At 44.9% G+C, this 13,526-nt stretch overlaps 1 protein-coding gene across 5 annotated transcripts in view; it reads left to right on the forward strand.

Annotated features, from left to right (window-relative positions):
- Positions 1–13,526, forward strand: part of ETV6 (ETS variant transcription factor 6) — a 248,663-nt gene that overhangs the window by 15,426 nt on the left and 219,711 nt on the right. The window contains exon 1 of one of the 5 annotated variants that reach the window (XM_021922055.2): positions 590–2,334. The exons of the other annotated variants lie outside the window; for them this stretch is intronic. The gene's annotated coding sequence lies outside the window, so the exon portion shown is untranslated. Of the gene's footprint in view, positions 1–589; positions 2,335–13,526 lie in introns of those variants that run through there. 5 annotated transcript variants of the gene reach the window in all.

A 13,526-nucleotide genomic window follows, 5' to 3' on the forward strand; every position in this document is an offset into this window, starting at 1 on the left:
CTCTGTCAGTCTTCTAAGGCCAACTTAAAGCCAGCGCTGCCACAAAAGCCATCCAGGGCTAAGGTCAGCAAACGGTGACCCTTGCTTGGTCCACAATACGCCAACAGACTCTTCCAGTTGTTGCTTCTTACTGCTACTGGAATGGAAGCTTTGGGAGGGCAGGTGTGCTGTCTTTCCCAGCCTGCCAGGCAGTCTGGTGCACACTTGGCTTCTCCTCCACACCGGCTGTCACTGCCTTCCTTCTGGCCCAGGACCTTTCAGTTGTCTCCTCTCTGATCTTCCCAGCTCCATTTTGTCCCCACCCCCAACACAACTTGGAATGATTCTTTGCAGATAAAAACAATGTGATCTTGTCACTCTCTGTCTCACACCACAGTGTAGCATGAACCCCAGCTTCTTATCACCTGCAAGGCCCTTTACTGCCTACCTTTCTAGTATCATCTCCACATTATGTTCCAACCACATAATGAACTTTTTTCTTGGGGGGACAGGGTCTCGCTCTGTGGCCCAGGCTGGAGTAATCTCAGCTTACTGCAACCTCTGCCTCCTGGGCTCAGGTGATTCTCCCATCTCAGCCTCCCGCGTAGCTGACACTACAGGCACGTACCACCACACTAGGCCAATTTTTGTATTTTTAGTAGAGACAGGGTTTCACCATGTTGTCCAGGCTGGTCTCAAACTCCTGGGCTCAAGTGATCCACCCACCTCGGCCTCCCAAAGTGCTGGGATTATAGGCATGAGCCCCTATGCCCAGCCCATGTAATGAACACTTATGCCTGGAATCTTCCCTCGATCTTCTTTCTGCCTGGCAGCCAATTTGTCATTGGAAGTCCATTTCTCAAGCCTCCCTGTTGCTGCTGGGCACAGTGTTCCCACAGCTCATTGAACTTGCTTCTGTTATTGGCAACAATCCAGTTATCCTTGAATTATCATCCACACTAGACTGAAAGCCTGCTGAGGACAGGAGTCTGATGGTTCATTTTTATATTTCCAGTGTCCAGCTCAAGGTCTGGCACAGAGGATAGCCAATGGCTATTAATTGAATAGAATTTCTTAATCAGTAGGTATTTATTAAGCTTCTATTATGGACTTAATTGGTGCCAGACTCTTTGATATGTAAGATAAAGACCTCACACAGTTGACATCCTGAGCAAATACTCTGAGAGGATTGAGGAAAGAAGAAAGGTAGAGACCTGTGTTTTGAAGCATATCAGGACTCCATGTCAGGGCGAACGTACTGCCACCTCCGATACCTAAGGGGCTCCTGCGAGGCTTAAGTACTGAACAGACATGTACACACAGGGCACTCACAAAGGCTCTCCCTCTCAGTTGCCTACTTTCTGGAGGGGAATATAGATAGCTGGAGAAGAAGCTTGAGAACTTTCAGGCTGGATGTGCCAGAAACAGCACAGACAGCCCAGGATAAATGAATGTATTAACTGATCATCCTCTTTTTTGATGTGGCCCGGGTTGCCTCTTGGGTCAGAAAAACAGAGCCAGTGGCTGTTGGTTGTAGCCATGTGCGGTCTTGCCACAGCTGGCTGTGGTGTCTGGGACCCAGTGGCAGGTCACCACTATATAGGGCTGCCAGTTGCTCCCTCACCCTATTCGTCTAAGAGCTAGTTGGGAGAGATAGTCCAAAAGAGCAGCACAGCTTGCTGAAACTTCTCTGAGGTCTGTAATGGCCTTTCCATGTCAAGGGAAGAATCCCTGTCTTACTTGAGTCAGCTCTTTCCAGTCTTCTCTTGTATAGCCCATGCTGTCTCCTACCCTATCTGAGATGAAGATCTCTCTGGACTCTCATTTTACTCCTAATGGATTGCCTGGAGGGACTAAACCAGTGAGAATGACTGAGCATACTATGGGACTAGAAAAACAACTCTAAGTTATGTCTTACGGATGGTAGGATAGCCTCAACATTGCTGTTTACAGTGGATAGCCCAGTGGCATTTGTTTAAAGAGGGCAGTCTTAAGAGAGTGTGTTAGGGTTATGAATCTGATTAACTGTGATATGATAAGTGTGAAATGGACCACTTGGGAGAAATCAATTACTTTCAGATATAAGCAGACAAAACTGGGCCTTCCACACAAGCCCGAATGGCTCGTTTTCTCCCTATTTTTGTTGCCATTGATGTACAGCTGGGATTCAGGGCATCAGGATGTGTGAAAACTTCTAACTTCCTGAACCCAACCAGACCCCAGCAAGAGTTCTTTGTTACAGTTTCCCCAAAACCATCGCGAGTTTTCCTGACCACCTGCGGGGGGCTCTCTGTTGCAGACCCACGCGGCAGCTGCCTGCCAGCCCTGCCAGATTTGACTTCATCTTGACTACAGGTGGGTCGGTCTCCATGCAGCTTCTCTTGGCCTGTCTGTCCACTCAGGGCATTTGAGGGTCTTCTTGCTTTACTCAGATGGGCTCCTAGAGGACTTGTGCAGGAGGTTGAGAGTTGTTACAGGGGTGCTGATCTGGACCACTTAGGGAGCAGAAAGCATAGGTCTGTATACGAATGTGAACATATACATTTAAGAAGCTGCTCAGGTAGGGGCAGCCACGGAAGTTGTGCTCCCTCTTAAACACTCAGCGTACACACCTCATCCTCATACAATGTGCTGCTTACATTTCCAGTGTCCAGCACAGTGCCTGGCACAGACGAAGGCCAATGGCTAGTAGTTGAACAGAATTTTTTTAATCATCAGGTATTTATTAAGCTTCTATTATGGACTTAAAGTTTCCTCCATGAATGCTACCAGAACCCTTGCTCAGTGTCTTCACTGTTGAGGCTGTTGAGTGAGAAGCCATTTCCTTCCCCTTCTACTTCCCCTCCCTTTACAGCCTTACCAGGCCCAGTATTCAGAGGACACGGAGACCTGGGGCTTGGTGTTCATGAACTTAGGGTTCCTGAGAATCAGTATGTCACAATCTCATCTGGAGACTCCCCCCATTTAGTTCTATGGCGGATTACGGTCTTGGTTCTAGCAACCTACTGAAGAACAAACCTGGTGGCTTTTTTTCTTTTTTTTGAAATGGGAACTTCCCTTGTCTCCCAGGCTTGAGTACAGTGCCATGATCATAGCTCATTGCCTTGACCTCCTGGGCTCCAGCGATCCTCCCACCTCAGCTTCCCAAGTAGCTGAGGCTACAGGTGTGTGCCACGATACTTGGCTAATTTTTTTTTTTTTTTTTGAAATGGAGTCTCACTCTGTCGCCCAGGCTGGTGTGCAGTGGTGTGATCTTGGTTTACTGCAGCCGCCGCCTCCCAGGCTCAAGCAGTTCCTTGCCTCAGCCTCCCGTGTAGCTGGGATTACAGGTGCATGCTACCACACCCAGCTAAATTTTGTATTTTTAGTAAAGATGGGGTTCCACCATCTTGGCCAGGCTGGTCTTGAACTCCTGACCTCGTGATCCACCCGCCTCGGCCTCGCAACGTGCTGGGATTACAGGTGTGAGCCACTGCGCCCAGCCAGTTTTTAAATTTTTTGTGGAGACAAGGTTTCACTACGTTGCCAGGCTGGTCCTGAATTCCTGGACTCAGGTGATCCTCCGGCCTCAGCCTCCCAAATTGCTGGGATCACAGGTGTGAACCGCCACACCCAGCTGAGAACAGACTTTTGAACTACCACAACTATAGGTCTGTTGGACATTGTTTTCACTCGAAATTGCTTAAAAATTGACCTGCCTTGGAGAAAATTTCATGAGCCTTTTCTTAAAGAATGATGGAAATGTCAATGGGAATGCAATAAGAAGTACCCTGTGTAGCTGTGTGGGAGGGATACCCTCCCCGCCCTCCATCCAGCAAAAGCTAACATACTTTCCAAATTCTAAATTGTGATGTGTGACTTGGTAAAGGACTTTGCACTTTTTTCTTTTTTTTGAAAAAATTGATGTGGTAAGCCTTACAAAGGGATATGCCGTTACATTCTCACAAATTACTTCCATCGAAAAGAGTATCATGTGAGATTAGGACTGTAGAGGAACAGCCTTTTAACTAGTCTTCCATGTGGCAAAGGTGGCACCCAGTTTCCAAAGACAGCACAGACGCTGAGGGTCTTTTCTGAACTTCTTCCATTTTTACAATCCCCGGCAGGGTCGGAGAAGGGCTAGTTAGTATGTTTTTCTTCCTTCTGGATGAAAGTTGCAAGGACACTTAAGCCTTATGCTTCAGGGTGGAATCTGATCACAAGTTGAGATCAGGAAGAAATTTTTCCCCTGTGGCTTCCTGTTGCACAATTGCCCAGCCAGGTGTGCTACCTCTGTTAAACAAAGACACACACAAGCACACACCTCCTTACTGGCCATCTTCAAAGCAGGATGTTGGACGTTGTGGGCCAGCAGCCCGGTTCCTTTGGCAAGTCCCTGCGCTCAAAGATGGGAGGCAGCTGCCTGTCTGCTCCTGTACTTGGCTCTGTGTGCTGTACTGAGCTCAGGGCCACGTCTTCAGATCCCTACAACTCTTTGCAACTCTCACTTTGTGGGAGAATTAAAATTAGGTCTAATTCTGTATGCACTCACATGCACATGCACACATATCTTTTAAAAAGTTTTCCATAAACTTGCTTCCCCTTTCCTGGGCTTTGCTTCCCCCTTCCCGGGCTTTACACCACATCAAACCCATATACATTCCCAAAACATCAAAATACTGTTCATAAATCATAGTAGAACTCTTTAACCATGAGGTCCGCAGTTGCCAATCTCAAGCTTGGGTTGTAAGCAACTTCGAAGTCTGATCCAAAAGACTGTGGGAGGAGGCGGAAGGGACAGGGATGGACTCCTTTCCTTCCTCCCTTCTTCCTCCCTCCCTCCTTCCTCCTTTCCTCCTTTCCTCCCATGCTCCCTTCCTCCTCCCTCCCTCCTTCCTTCCTTCTTCCCTCCCTCCCTCCCTCCTTCCTTCCTTCCTTCCTTCCTTTCCTTTCTTTTCTTTCTCTTTTTCTTTCTTTCTTTTTCTTTGTCTTTCCCTCCCTCCCTCCCTTCCTTTCCTTTTTCTTTTCTTCTCTTTTCTTTTCTTTTCTTTCTTCTTTTTGAGGACCCAGCTGCGCTGCCTCTTGTGCAATAGGATAATTACCAGCGAATCCCAGGCTCGCCTGCTTTTCTGCCTTTACATCTCTATCTCCTGTGGCGCAGTACTTCCTTCTGCCTCTATTATTAGCTTACTCAGCTTTACCATTCAGTTCTCCACCTCCCCCCGGGTCCCTCCCCGTCTTCCTCCAGCCTTTCTTTCCCTTCACCTCTGTAAAGGTATTTTGGGGAGCTACCATTCATGTTCTATTCATATAGGAACCCTCTTTTCCTTTTTTAATATAAAATAATCTTGGCCCTCCCTCATTTTATCATACAATCATTTGTATTCCCAAAATAGAAACCGTCGCCACCAGCACATAATGTCTGGCCTGTAAACCTTTAAAGCAGGATGTGCTGAAATGAGATCTTCACAAGCAAGTGCGCCTCATCCACTGACCTGCAGGCCTTTCTTCCTCAGCGGCCATTCACTCATCTTCACACCATCTTCTTGCCCTTCTCTCTGCTTTTCGATGATTCTACCCCAATCATGTTCCTTCCCAAAATTACTGTGTTAGTACTTAATTGTTCACCTGGGCTTGTTCATTTTGTAGTTCATTGTTTCCTTTTTTTTCTTTAAAATTTTCTTGTTCTTCGGGGATACACTGTATTCTTGTAATTAGAGATTATATCAGTTTTCATTGCTGAAATTTGCCAAGTGGACATAATAGTGAGTATTTGGTATCAAGCATGCCTTTCAGGAAGAAGGGAAAAACAGTAGATTTTGGGCGGCTTTTGATTACAATAATTTCAAATTTCTAATAACTGAGAAGTACTTCTTGTGATTCTTGTAGAGTAAAAGCTTAAAAATTACCCTTTTCTTTGTAATCGATATGAGTCTTAATTGGTTTGGGTAAGAAACCCAGTTTGAGGCTACCAATTTTTCAAATAGTGGTCTTAGAAACTAATTATTGCTGTAATTTCAATAACTAAGTATGCATTCCTATTCAAGGTTGTACTTGAATAGTTATATTCTTTAACTATTGTTACTCATTTGTAACATTTTTCACTATAAGGATAGTGCCATCGTGTTTATAACACACCCTGTCCTGGGAATAGGTGGAAGGGATTGAGGGAATTCTGTTGGAGTCTTACCCCACCACAGGGCAGCATCATTTTAGGAACAAAAGCAGAGAAGCTCACACTCTTCTGAATATAACTGGGGAGAAGATTTAGGGAGGTGGCTTGTAGGATCAGTTTTAAGACCAGGTCAGACATACGCACAAATTCTCTCTTTGTCAATGAGAAGTGACCTTTAATAGCTTTCTTATGGATAGATGGGTAGGTGAAATATTATTCCACCTAAAGCATGACATCTCAATAAGTACTACACTTTGAAACTTGCCTTGCAGGGTTTTAAAAATATTCTTTTCTGGATTCTAATCATTTATAATGAAGAGTCTCTAGCATTTTATTAAAACCCATATTTTTTGGAGAGGGATATTAAGTGAGCAGGGATTGTGGGTTGTTCTTGCTTTTCCTTAACTGTCTTGCCCCTAAAAAGTGATAGGAATAACCCAAACCTTACAGGTTCCTGGGGCTTTTTTTCCCCCCAAGACAGGGACCTCCTCGTCTCTCCTGTTGCCATCCGACTTGTTCCTGAAAAAGGGTAGGATTGGTGAGAGGAGGGGAAGAGAGAAGGAAATTAGGGTTCTAGCTTAAAACTGCTGCTAGAGTGGCTAGCTCTGGGAGCTTTTTGAGAGAGGCCCAAGGTGGCAGCCTTGTCTTTTTTGCCTCCTTCATTTTTGGGTCTCCTGTCCCAAAAATAAAGGATTGTGGTAAGTATCATCCTGACATCTATTCAATTGGTTCTGACTGCGAGGCACTTGTGATTCAGGAGATAGTCATTAGATTTAGATAGAAAGAAATGATATTTGATGTTCAGTAGATCAGTAGGGTGACTATAGTTCATGTTAATCGATTGTACATTTTAAAATTGCTTGAAGAGAATAATTTGAATGTTTCTAGTGTAAGGGAAAGAAAAATGGTTAAGGTGATGGATATACCAGTTAACTTGATTTGGTTATGAATGTATCAGATCATTACGTGTACCCTGAAAATATGTACATCTAGTATGTATCAATAAAAATAAATACATAAAAAGTCATTAGAATAACAGAATTTAGACATTTATAGATTTAAGGAATTTCAGACCAATGCCCAAAGCTCAGTCAAGTGACCTACTGAAGGACCCAAGGCTATTATTGCCACGTTAGAACTAGAAGTCAGGTCTTCTGACTCCCACCAGTGTATGTTGACTTTTGACCCAGCAGTTAGTTTTATTTTGGGCTGTATTTTCAAAATAACAGATTGGCTCAAGTCAAAATAATCTTATTAGTGTGAAAAACTCAACCAGGTGAACTCAGTGAATGAACCTACTTTTTAATTGGGTGTTTTTAGGTCATGTGGAAAAAAAAAAAAGACACAAATCAGAAGGTCCTGTGTGCTTCATGTTTGGATCTGATTTTTTTTTTTTTAACTCAAAGTGAATGAAGGATGGTGGAGTAGGAACTAGGCTGTATGCATAAAACAGTACTTGCCCTTCTGCCTTGTCACCTGCATTCTGGTGGGGTGTTCCTAGGGCTCACTGTAAGGTGACAGGTGACTTCTGGACCCTTGACTACCCTGTTCCTTCTGTTGAAAAGTGTAATCAGGAGGTTTTTATTTGACAGTGTACTCTGAGTATTGGAAGGAACCAACTCCCAACCCAAATCAAATAGCCTCTGAGATCCTATTAAACAGAAAATGCCCTGAACACCAGTATATGAAAATGCTTTGCTAGGATGAGCTCAAAGCATTTCATCCTCCAAATAAAATCTATCTGCTCGCACTTAGATTGTTCAAAGGCAGATGGTAGGCAATTGAAACAGAGAGACAAGCTGGCAAAAGGAAAAATAAAACCACAAATATCTGTATGTGAAGGTGATTTACACTCTTGCCAACCCCCCTCCTAACTTCGTTAACACAACGACATAGCAATTAAGTAACATGGGAACTCAGGCTCAGATGGCTAATACAGTTGTCCTCCGTTAATGGGGTGAGACAAAGCTCGCGTATAATATACAGTGCTCTTCACCAAATGCAGAGCTAAAAGAGATGTTAAGAGATAATCAGCAACATAGCCTGTAAATCATGCTGCTCATAGCAGACGGCCACCTTATTGAAATCTCACTGACCCCCACCACACATGTTAACAGCGCGGTCACTGCTATGAAATATTAGCTATTACCGAGTGGCCAACTCTTAAGAAAGGGACCACTTGGCAGTATTGAACTTCAAAGTGGAAGTAAGATCCCCTCGGGGTGAGGGAGGAAAGGTGGTGAACAGGGTCGATCAGAACGGTGGAAGAGTCCAGAGCAGATGCTTTGTGGGAAACCCTGGATTAGCCAAGAGCAAAAGTTATCACCATCCTACTGCTCTGGGAAGGCTGCCTGGTGGAGAAAACCTCTGTGTTCCCTCAGTGTTTTCACTGACTGGAGGACTTTCCAGACGAAATCTGGCACTTCTCAGTAACCTTGAACTTGAACATGCAGTGACAGAAGGGAAAGGGAGAGGGTTTCAGCTGCTGGAGCTGGGGAATTGTGCAGGGCTCTCGCAGCGGGCCATTTGTGGCTCTGAGGGTGCCAAGCTACAGTGTTCTGAGGGTGTGTGAATGAGGGTGTTGATCCTGGCTGCGGAAGGGGCAGCTTTCTGAGCAGGTGGGAGTGGTGAAGGAGGAGGGGATTTGGCGGAGCAGGAAGTGATATGAGTTTGCTCTGCTGGGAAATAATTTGGAGATGTCCATGAAGAAGAAAGTCTAGATGACTATTGAGGGAGGGCTGATGTTGGAGAGAAGGCCTCATACTACAAACCAGAATAAAATAAAGGGCATCTTAGTATCATGAGCCACTGCCCAAGTATCTGAGGAGAGACCATGGAAGAGTTCTATATGGAATGAACCAAAAAGGCAGTAAAGTCAGGTCTAGACTTGGAGTTTTTAGTAATACAAAGTTTACATAGGAAGTGTCTGGGATTAGAGGGAAAGTATGTTGGACGAGTGAATCATTCCTTCAGAAATCAGTATTTTTTCCTACTAGGCCCTCCCAATGTTATCTTTGTAGTTGCCCAAATACATCAGTTTCTCTCTTACGTAAGAGAGCTTGTCTCATTTTTATTGCTGTATTCCATTTTCAAGTGTCATCTTGTGTAATGGTCCTGTATTTGATCTTGGCCAGATATTGTCTGTGACTGTTGTTAGTGATCCTTTTCCTTTCCCCTGATGTAGTCAGACTGTGTCCATGGTTTCTAGACTGAGATTTGGCAGTGATTCCATGGCCGTTGTGAGTGGAGTTGGCTAACAAAACTCAGGAATGGAATGGCCATATTTTGGAATTTGGTTGAAGCAGGTATAGTTTTTATTCCTCTACCAATGCAAATCTATCTCAGGGAATTTCTCTTTATTCAGAAAGAATGACCTCCATCCCACCTTTCTCTAAAAGGTACAAATGATGATGCATATTTGACACGTGAGTTGGCTTTTACCTTGGGGACCGGCAGACCACCCCACAGATACAATGCACGGAATCTAGCAAACAATGAAGAGCAGTGTGCTCGCGTGGCCAGATTGTTCGCTTCCTTCCTTTTTTGCCTTCATTTTTGGGAAGTCCTTGCCTTGTTAGTTCCATAGGCCATGAGACATAGCAATATAAAATGCCAGAGGATGTTCAAATGGGCGTGTGGAGGAAGAGGGAAAGCAAGAATTCTGGGCCAGAGAGCAGGTGGCCAGCCAGTGACCTAGGAAGGGAAGCTCAGGCTTTTAAACAATAGCAATGTTTCTTTTATGTGCAGTTTTCATTAAGGAGCACCAAGACTCCGAGTCGGAGGATTCTGAAAGTGGTCCTCGAGTTCCTGCCCTTGAGATTTACTGTCCAAAGAGGAGACGGTGGTTTTAATATAATGAATATATGCAGAAAACAGCCAGAAATGATAGAAACACTTTGGCAGCTTCTGTGACACTGCCAAAATGTGCACTGTAGCTCAAGGCCCATAGGGGTTAATGTAGGGGTTATTTGTGTGTGTGTGTGTGTGTGTGTGTGTGTGTGTGTGTGTGTGTGTTTGGTGTTTTCCCCATCAAGCCCTGGTTGTGTGACCCGGTGTGAGCCAGCTGCTTTCTGCTCTTTTCCAGGAAAGCATGAGTGTCCACCACCTAGAGAGATGATGGTGTGGGAAGGGGCAGGGAGAGGCCTCTCCGGCTGCCACTCTCTCACTGCCCCAGGAGCGGAGGCCCCTGGTGCTCAGGAGGCCTTTGGCTGTGTCTGGATCCACCAATTCCCCACTTCCCTAAGGATGACAGGGGTAATCTGGTGAGAGCCACAGTCCTCCTAATGTTGGAGGAAAACTGGAGCCCCCTCAGTCAACATTTATGGAAGGCATTGAATGCATCATGGGCTATGAAGGTACAGCCAGGTTCTCTGTCAGCTCTCTGAGATGGGCCTTGTCTTTTTGCATGCATATGTCTGTTAATAGTTGTAGACCTAGCTGCAGCTATGGGGGTAAGCCTAGTCTTCCAGCGCCTGACAGTTTATTACCACAAAGAGTGAGAACACCAGGGTGTTTTTTTTTTTTCAGATGTTCTTTTGTAACCCCCAAGCACCTGTGGCTCCTGGGTGTTTTGACGTTGATCTCAGAATTACCCAGAAAACATTCTTTGAAGACCTTGTAGAGTCTGCCATTTGTATTTCTGCTACAAGGAGCAAAAATAAAACACATAAACAAAAAAGTTTCTGGAAATCCTTTAGTTATCCCAATACATATTTTTAAAGTGTTATCTATCACTGAGCAGGGGCATCTATACATTTCAATCCTTTTGGAAAATATGCTGTCTCAAACTTCATGTTGTATCCCTCTAAAGTTAGTTAGCACATACTGTACATTCAGAAGAAATGTTCATTTATAGCAAGGCATGGGTGTTTTTCCTCTAAAGGAAATTTGGCCAGGTGTGGTGGCTCATGCTTATATTCTCAACGTTTTAGGAGGCCAAGGCAGGAGGATCACTTGAGGCCAGGAGTTCTAGACCAGCCTGAGCAACAAAGTGAGACCCTGTCTCTATAAAAAATAAAATAAATTAGCTGGATGTGGTAATGTGTGCCTGTAGTCCCAGTTACCCACGAGGCTGGGGCAGTAGGATCCCCTGAGTCTAGGAGTTTGAGGCTGCAGTGAGCTATGATCATGCCACTGTACTTCACTCTGGGCAACAGAGTGAGACCTCTGTCTCTAAACAAAAAGGAAGGAAGGAAAGAGGGAAGAAAGGAGGAAGGGGAGTGAGAGAGAGACAGAGAGAAGGAAGGGAAGGGAAAGGGAGAGGGAGGGAAAAGAAAAAGGGAGAGAAATTGATGAAGGAAGAAGAAAGAAAGAAAAGAAAAGAAAGGGAAAGAAATTGAAGGAGGAACTGGGTACCTAGAAGTGGTTGAATGAAATTATCCTGTAAAGTAATCTAAGATTCCCATCCCATTCCTTGCCTTTTATTTCTCGCCATCACCTATGGCCACTTCTTGCTTGTTCATGTCACTTTCCTTGTTAGTTTGGAATGGGCCCTGCCTGGCTGATGGCTTTGGAGAGGACAGCAGACAGTCATTAGAGACTAGAAGCTGCCAAGCGAGGCGACGTGACAGAGCACACAAGCTTTATGCCTTTTTCTTAGTCTACTCTCAGCTTGGGAATGTAGGAGTTATAGTGACACAGCTCAGTCAGCCTCTTCCTCCCCCGATCCTGGATCATCCACTCTGCCTCTCCCTCCCCCAATCCCAGATCATCCTGTTTTCCTAGACCATTCCTTGCCCTGACAAGTCTCTATTACCCTCAGGTTAAAGCCCAACTAACCCTGACCAGGCTGCACGGCCCTGCGTGATCTGGCCCTGTCCCTTGCTCTTTGTCGTGGACTGCCCTTGCCCACACCAACTCCTTAGCATTCTACGGATGTGCCATCCTCTTCTGTCCTGGCCTTTGCCCGTGCAACTCCCTGAAACACTCCTCCTATCTCTCTTCTCCCAGTTGAAGGCTCTTTCCTAGGTCTTATCTCCCTGGGGTCTTTTCTTGGGCTCCTCAGATCTGGATGTCCCTCATATGTGCCCTCGTGACATCCGTTTTGAAACTTCTATCACATCATCTCGTTTGTGCACGTCATTTGTCAATAGGCGCACAAGATCAGAGCCCATCTTGGTTTTGAGCTTATGAACGTAGTGTTTGGAGTAGGGTTGGTGCTCCATAAATGTCTGTTGATTGAAGTAGTTCGTAGAAAATAGAATTTGGCCTTTGATTTTTTTCTGTGTTCGGCTCAGTGTCTCATGCTCTCCCTAGCATTCTTATCAGTCCACAGGACTTTGCAGGACTGTTAGCAGAGGATAATGCATATCTGCAATATTGTCAGACATCGCCAGTTGTTACAAGTTTGCTTATGCAGGAAAAACAAAATGGAGTTTTTAATTTTTAGTTGCAAATTCAGAATATTGAGTTATACATGACCTGCAGTGGTTTGGTTTTTAAAATGAGTTTCTGCTTGTTGTTAAACCCAACCCGAATCAACTAAAGGGAGGTCTCTTCTCTCTACAAGGACACTGTGGCTCTCTGGATATTCCTGTAAGACAGGAAAAACGATCACAGATCAATTCTAGTTGCTGCCTCTGAGAAAGGAGAACAAGATAGATGGGTCTGGCTTTGTGAGGAACGTTTTCCTCTCTCCTCCCTCCTCCTGCCTCTCTCTCTGCCAATAATTACAAAGCTGAACTGAACTGCTACTGAGAATCCAAGTTCTTTCCTGGCTCTGACTAAGAGAACATAGATAGCATATGCATCTAGATTCTTTGGCTGTATACGGACATATATACATGCATACACACATACACTCTGTCTTTGGCCTGAAATGACGGCACTACACTAAGACCCGTTGTTTGTTTCTTAAGCAGATGGACGGCTAGATTTTTCTTTTATGGTTAGTTTGACTGGGACGGAGCTAAAAGAACATGGGATATGAAGTACAGTAACTTGGATTGATCGGATGTATGCGTATTGAGCACCTATTATGTGCTGGACATTATCGGAATTGTCCAAGTGAAGAAGATGAGGCCTCTGATTGAAGTGGCTTGCTGTGTAGTGTGGTTACACTAGTGCCACTTATTCTGTAACTTTGGTGGACAAAATCCTGGACCTCTTTAAACGTCCCATTGCTTAACCATAAAATGAGGGTAGTAACACCTACTTTATAGTGTTTCCAAGAGCATCTACCATGATGTTGGTAAAATTCACTTGACATACTCCTGCTCATCCTTGACATCTCCCAGTGCAGTCACCTGAGTGCTTCCCAGCATCCTTTGGCACAGGTAGGTACTTCCCCTCGTGCAGTTCTCTGCTTGGACACTTTACTCCATGCTGTCAGCACCCTTTGCTTCGGTTCCTGCACTTGTGCCAAACCCTTTGGATGAAGAGCCTCATTGTGCCC

The sequence above is a fragment of the Papio anubis genome, chromosome 9 (assembly GCF_008728515.1).
Source record: "Papio anubis isolate 15944 chromosome 9, Panubis1.0, whole genome shotgun sequence".
NCBI classification, from domain to species: Eukaryota; Metazoa; Chordata; class Mammalia; order Primates; family Cercopithecidae; genus Papio; species Papio anubis.